We start from the raw sequence: 6,993 nt of genomic DNA, 5'->3' as shown, positions 1-6,993 counted from the left end.
GCTGTCTGTTCATCAGCTGGCTGGCAGAGCCTACTGAAAACCTGTCAGGTAGGTTTCCATCACAACTGACCTGGAGTGAGCTTGTTTTGACCTGGTGACCCACAGCTATGAAGCATCCCTTGAGCTATTCTGTCTCCTGATGACTGTTAGTCTTAATGCAAACATTCTTCTTGGAAGGTTAATTTTATATATAGATCAAATACATAGACGAAATTGGCTCCAGCAGCCACACAGCACGCTGCACTTGGTGAAGCTGGAGCTGCAGCAGGTCCACAGGTGCCTCGGGGAAGAAGAGCCTTGGATGAGAGTACCCCATCCACTTAACTGAGAGGCCTTTGTGGCCATAACTGTCCTTACATAGCGTTCACCAGCACAACAAAACACCGGGGGGAACAGAAGCCCACAGCTTTGTGTTTGAAATCATCCAGACACTCATTTGAGATCATGACCTCCATTGACCCTTGTAAAACTTCACAAAGATCTTCCTCATAAGGTCTGGCCCTGACACCTCACAGAAGGACTGGAGGGATATACTGCAGCTGAAGGGCATGGGCTTTCTCTTGGTGTTAAATACCAAGGCTGTGAACCCACTGCCTCCAGAGTGTCAAGGACCCGAAGGCATCAATGAGTCTTAATGGCCCTGACCAGCCTTGCCTGGGGCCTCCATCCCCCACCCTCAGGCACCGATTGAAGCTCAGCCCTGGGCCTTTGGTGCCTCCTGCCACAGCTCAGCCACAGCCATGCCTCTGCTTGGACAAGGATGTGGTGAGCCAGACCCTGACCCGGTGGCTTCTGGCCTCTGCCCATCACCATGGGATCTGCTTGTCAGCTGCTGGCTTGGTCCTGACCTGGAGCAGCGGGCTGGCTTCCTGGCTTTACCTTGGACCTGCCTCGTCACTGCCATGCTGCCTCACGATCTAGGCTGTGTCTTTGGCTGGTGAGGCCCCTGTCCTGCCCCCCACCTCCCTGTCCCCCAGGGAGCAGTGGCCCTTGCTGCTCCCTGATGGAGAGGGTACAGCTGGCTCAGGCCCGTGGCCTTTGAGAGGTGATGTTTTCTAATGCGTTGCACAATCTTGTGCAGACTTTCACCTTTTTTGGCCTTTTTTTTGTGTGTGTGTGTGTGTGTGTGTGTGTGTGTTGTCAAAGGGGTATTTCACAATAACATAGCTGCAAGATGTCTTCAACCCATGCATTGGGTTCTAGCAAAAAAGAGGGACTTCCAAATGTTTAGGGCTGTATCTGAGGCGTAGACCACATCGTTTCAGTTCCTAGCTCCTCCACAGACTTTCTCTGTCACCATAAGCAAGCAGTTCCTCCAGCCACGACTACACACAGTTATTGGTACAGTAGCCATTGGTCAAGCAGCAAAGAAAATCGAAACCCTGGCACGGTGCCTGACTTGGCTCTGTTCATCATTTTGCTCCAGGGTGTCCAAGCTGTCCGAATTGCCACTGTCATATGTGGTGCCAAAGTCCTTTCAGGAGGGACACAGGGCCAACTTGTCTGCACCGTATTGGTTAGCGATCAGATACACAGCACTAGCTGTGTGAGTCACATTGTTTTTCAGCCATCCACCATAGTAAAGATGTCATTAGGCCTGCTTAGCATGGGGCCCAAGCTTTTTTATTCCTGCCATGTCCAAGTCAACATTTAAATTGAAAGACTGTGCAACAGGGAGCTATAAGAGGGGAGGGAAAAAAGCTCCATATCAGACTACAGCACGTATTTTTTTCTGTTTGTTCTCCATGATCATACTGAGCTCGATATCTTAGATCTTTATTTATTAAAGGTAATTTTAATGAGAAATTAGCTGTCTATGATAAGCTTACTTTGCAGTGTCATCATGTTAGCATGATAATTTGCATTCCCCTTGGTTTGGATGTGTTGTGTCTACTAGTGAGAGCACATCTTGGAATCTGTGACATTTAAAACCAGTCATGGGACATTATTCTGCCATGAGGATGTAATTAGGGTTGCTAAAATGTTCACTTCTACCAAAGCTTTCAAATAGGTGGGAAAAAATCCATTTCAGTGATGCTCATGAAAGTCAGTAAGAACGTGTCCTCATCTTGTCCATCAAAATTTCCTTATTTCCAGATGGATCTGTGACCTGAATCAGCTGAGCATACTCACAGGAGCACTTGGCTCCAGCTCAAGGAAAACAACATGGTAGTGGAAGGAGGCTGGAAGGGGAGGCAGTTCAGCAATAACCCGGTCGTAAGCCAGACTGAGGATCTTGTGAAACCGTGCTCTTGGGTTCTGAATTCACTTCAGTGCTCTTCAGATGTAGCCCTTCCTCACCCTGTGCTTCATTTCCTCATCTGTAGGAAAAGGTACAAGCAGCTTCACTCTTTAAAGGATAATCTGGGGAGCATTAGCTGCTTGAATACAAGGAGGATGGAGGTTAAATGTCCATGTTAAGAAGAGATCTCAGAGCTTTTATGTTTATGTGACGTTAGAGCTGCTTCAGCCTAGTACAAGGTATTCAGACAAATGTAGTGGCAAGAAAAATAGATAAAGCTCCCAAAAACATGCTTAAAACTTTCCCCCCTTTCACACGTGTTTGCAGCATGACATGGCCTTGCCCCAGAGCAGCAGGCTCTTCTGTCATGTTTACATAACAGCTTTCTCAACTCATTTTCAGAAGGAACTGTGTATTTTTCTCGGCGGTAATATATTAGGAATGCAAAGAATTATGGCAATTCTTGGTCTCAAAACACTGAGTTAAAGCTACAGGGGGGAAAACAAACCACAGAGTTTTTCTTGACCTGAGATATTTCAAATCAGTGCCGTTCACTTTTGTAGTTTGTCAGTTACTCACATTTTAAAGTTTCCTATTTACTCTGCACTGGAAGTGAAATCATTTATGAATCACTTGAATCACAAGCAATAGACACAGTTTTATGGGGCATAAAGACAGAAAAAGGTTTGAAATACTAAAAAAAAAAAAACAAAAACAAACCAACGAAACAAACCCCAAAACTGAAAGTAGCTTGTCATGTGGACAATACAACATGGAATTTAGCATGCACACAAACAACAGACTTTGCATATTTAGCTGCAAGTGATAGTGTAACGGGCAACACTACACTATCTGACTTCCATCAGTAATCATTTAATACAAGAAGTGATCAGCAGATCAGTGAGATCTGAGGCTGAAAAAAGAGTTGATTCAGCAACAACCTCTGCACTATGGCTTGTCCTTCTTTCCACGCTCTCCATACACTGATAACTGAAAGAAACATACATTTCCAGACATAAACCAGCTAATATGCAGGTCCTCTTTGGATTATGCAAATAAAAATCACATAAAATGAAAGCATTCTGGTGTGCCACTTGAGGACCCATTCCATAACAAGATCACCTATCTCTTATACAGCCTCTTCCATCTGCAGAAAGCGGTTTATATAGAACCATTTCACCACCAAGGAAATGGAAATCAAGAGATGTCAATTCACAGGCTAATGGGGGAAATCCCTTAGAATTTAGGTTTTGCTCTGGTGCTTTAGCCCCGAGGCCTTGCTGCTTTATTGCTATCAATGTATCATTGTGTTACAGCGGTATAGCTTTCATGTAGTCTGTAACTGTACTAACAGCACCCACGTAGCTTGTCTTCCTTCCAAAGAACAAGCTGTTAGTAATATGAAAAGGACTCACAAACCCACCTCACACAAACTTGGCTCATCATGAGACTTGTTTACATCTTTAAGCTGATGGGTTGAATAAATGGTGATGAATGTATTTTACTCAGGCTGGCAGCCTGTCACAAGTAGGGTTCTGGCAGGGACCAATAGTGGGCCCCACACTGTTCGACATCTCCATGAATTATCTGGATGATGGGATTGAAAGCAGATGGGAGCAGATGGGAGATGGGAGATGCTTCATCTCAACATCAGAAAGAAATTTTTTATGATGAGAACAACCAATCACTGGAACAATCTCCCCAGGAACATGGTAGAGTCCCCATCACTGAATGTTTTCAAGATGTAATTGGACAGGGCTCTAGATAGTCTTATCTAGGCTCCCTTTCCCGTGAAAGGTTGGACCAGATGATCTTTCGAGGTCCCTTCCAATCTGAGCTGTTCTAAGATTCTATGAAATATCTGGGGTGCATTGTCCTAGAGCCCAATACACATGAGTAATGGAGAGAAGGACAAAGAGAGGTGCAAAAGAATTTAGAACATGCTTGAACAATTCTGATGGACTTGAGGTACATTTTGAATGATGTGGAAAACTGGACAACCTGGGGGAAAAAAAAAAGACAGTGTTTTATACACACATGTGGCATAACATATATTTTAATATATTTACATAGGTGTTTCAAGTACTTGTGAAGCAGATTGAGTATAAAAGAAAAAACGGTTAGATACAATGAAGAAAAGCATTTGAGGTCTTTCTTTTTCATAAACTAGAAAAGAAGAAAATGAGTCAGAGAAAAGACATAATTCAACACAGATTTATATATGGCACAATTGCCTTGACGTCAACCAAGATTTACAGGGTATTACTAAGTTCAGTGTGAGCATTTCCCAAGGACTGTAGAAATTAATGTTAAAATAGCAAAATGTCATGAGGAGATACAGGACCAAATTTAATGGCTGAATGAAATATACATACAGATGCTTCTGGCAAAGCCATATCCAGTATAATCTTAATAGTGCTTGACTCTTTATGATGGTATGGATTAGAAATAACCAAAACTTTAAATAGAAAGAGCATTTGTTGAAAAATTAGGAGAATTAAAGAAGTAGTTAATATTTGCTGACATTCAGTCAATTTGGGGGCAGAGAGGCAAACTACAAAACAGTATTTTCCCACATTTTCCTGCAAAAGTGTTGAAAGAAAACATCTTCTGTCTTCACTTTGAAATAATATTGCCAGCTCGCAACTTACATAACTCCAAGGAAAGAAGGAAGATGGTGAATGAGTTAAATACAAGACTATTATAAGAAGTTTGTCTCATGCTAGGTCAATCCTAAATTGTAGTCCTGTATCCCCTTTGCAATCAGCAAACCCAGATTGGTTTCGGCTGGGATAGAGTTAATTTTCTTCCCAGTAGCTGGTATGGTGCAGTGTTTTGGATTTAGTATGAGAATAATGTTGATAACACACCTATGTTTTAGTTGTTGCTAAGTAGTGCTTACACTAAATCAAGCACTTTTCAGCTTCCCATGCTCTACTGACTGAGAAGGCTGGAGATGCACAAGAATCTGGGAGAGGGCACAGCCAGGACAGCTGACCCAAACTGGCCAAAGGGCTATTCCATACCATATGACATCATGCTTAGTATATAAACTAGGGAAAAGCTGGCCAGGGTGCTACTGCTTAGGGACTGGCTGGGTATCGGTCAGTGGGTGGTGAGGAACTGCATTGTGCATGACTTGCTTTGTATATTCTATTATTATTATTATTACTAATTTTTTCCAATTATTAAACTGCTTTTATCTCAACCCACAAGTTTTCTCACTTTTACTCTTCCAACTTTCTCCGCCATCCCACTGGGGCTGGGGAGTGAGTGAGCAGCTGTATGGTGCTTAGTCACCTGCTGGGGTTAAACCATGACAGTCCTTTTTGGCACCCAACCTGGGGCTCAAAGGGTTGAGATAACAACAAATCTGACCAGAGTGCATTAGAACAAATTTGTTATAAATGTTCATTATATTAGTTTGATAGGTGTTGGTCACAATGTTGATTTATTTGCTCTCAGAGTTGTTGTCCTTGTTCTTAAGAGTTGTGCTATGTAACACCCTACTTGCTCTATATGTTCCCTGTTGCACTGTTCACCACCTCTGGGAGCTGGGTCAAGGTTATCGTTTTGCTGTACTTTATAACACTGGCTTATGACATGAGAAAATGGCTGGTTGTGAGACTAATCTGGTATTTGTACTCAGCATTGCTGTCATCTCTGTACTTTGGGAGCCATCTCTTGGAAACTACTAATAATTACTCTTTGTACCTTTTCTCCTCAGTGAGCCAATTTACGGGGCAGACGCCTCCCTTCACCTTCCCCTTCTCCTGCAGGCTCGTTACAATAGCTTTTGAGAATTTTGAATATCTTTGGGATATTCAAACCAGCATATTCCTGTTGCTCCTGCTCCTGAATGTGTTTCAGGTCTTGTTCAAAGTTAAACAACTATTTAAGCATACCACCCAGAGATCTACCCCAAGGCAGGGTTACGAGTGGCAGGGTGTATGGGATAGTATCAGCAAGTACCTACGACAGTGAGCACCTCCAGTGTTTTGGAACTTCACTCCTGAACAAGTGCAGAATCCTGAAAAAATTAGTAGAATATTTGGAAAATGTATGCTGTCACCCTGGCAATTCCAGAGAGACACAAATCACTGCAACATGCTGGGGCGTGGCCCATGCCTACCAAGCCCTGTTCAATGTTATTCAGTACCCTCAAGGGGAAAAGAGGGTCTCTGGATCTGATGACAAAACGACAGGCTCTGCGGTTACTCCAACCTCCGCGACAGGCACTGCAGCTGAACTAGAGAACCAACCCATGCTGGTATCAGTCACCCAAATACACAAGAAGATATCTTGGAAGCAAAATTCAGCTCATTTAGTAAGGGATGATGAAAAAGCAGGGCCATCATGAGAAGAGGAAGAAGAAGAGGAAGAACTCATAAACGAGATGGTAACCACCTGATCGCTGTCCCTTAGTGAGCTGTGAGATATGCAAAAAGATTTCAGCCATCATCCAGGTGAGCTCATTGTTACCTGGCTGCTCTGATGCTGAGGTAATGGGACCAGTAGCCTGGAACTGGAGGGTGGGGAATCCAAGCAGCTGGGATCCCTTTCTAGAGAAGGGGGCATTGACAAAGTGATTGGAAAAGGGTCACAAGCCCTCAGCCTCTGGAGGCGACTCCTGTCAGGCTTCAAGGAAAGGTATCCCTTCAGGGAAGATGCTGTATGTCACCCAGGCAAGTGGACTGCCATGGAGAGAGGTATCCAGTCCTTGAGGGAACTAGTCATGGTGGAGGCGATTT

Source organism: Platalea leucorodia, assembly GCF_965183815.1.
Source record: "Platalea leucorodia genome assembly, chromosome: Z".
NCBI classification, from domain to species: domain Eukaryota; kingdom Metazoa; phylum Chordata; class Aves; order Pelecaniformes; family Threskiornithidae; genus Platalea; species Platalea leucorodia.
This window is presented reverse-complemented; position numbering follows the sequence as displayed.